The following is an 841-nucleotide window of genomic DNA, read 5'->3' on the forward strand; positions in this document are numbered from 1 at the left end:
TTTGTATTTTCATACTTAAATTTTAGTTTTATAAGAATAGAAAAAGTGAGATCACGTGGCGGGATTTTTGCTACCGTTTGGAAAAAAGACGCGTATTCAAATTACCTACAATTATTTATGGAGACGATTGCAGGGGAAGCCTTGACGCATACTATGCATTCAATCCAAACTGAGATTATAGTAATTTGTAGCCTCGCTATCTGCTAATGGTTTTGCAGCAGTTTATATTATTTTCAATTAGCTTATACATATAATACAAATTTAATAATAGAAATTTTTATCTCATAACATGATTTATCAAATGATTGAGGAATTTCGACATTTATAAGTTAATTTTAACTTGTAATGTGTAGTACATATTTATCAGATGTTGATTCATGATATCGTGTTTTGTTTTCAGGGATACCGGGCGAGGCGGGCGCGGCGGCGTGCAGCGCGGAGCAGTTCGCGTGCGCGGACGGGTCGCGCTGCGTGCCCGCCGCCTGGCGTTGCGACGGCCGCCCGCACTGCGCCGACACCTCGGACGAGCTCAACTGCAGTATGCGTCGCTATACAGCATTACCATTATAAAAAAAATTAAAATAAATACAGCATTTATTAATCAATAATGAATAAATATTTATTAAACACACGTTTTCCTCAAATTCAATTTTTTTTGTACATAAACTTTTTTGTATTTTTATTCCAAAACCAAGATAATATACCAAGTTTGAAATAAATATAATACAGCATGGAACTCAACGTGTGGAGCGGGGCAGTTTCGGTGCGTGCGGAGTGGGCTGTGCGTGGCGGACAGCTGGCGATGCGACGGGGACGCCGACTGCGGCCCGCACGACTCCTC

The sequence above is a fragment of the Zerene cesonia genome, chromosome 26 (assembly GCF_012273895.1).
Source record: "Zerene cesonia ecotype Mississippi chromosome 26, Zerene_cesonia_1.1, whole genome shotgun sequence".
Classification (NCBI taxonomy): Eukaryota; Metazoa; Arthropoda; class Insecta; order Lepidoptera; family Pieridae; genus Zerene; species Zerene cesonia.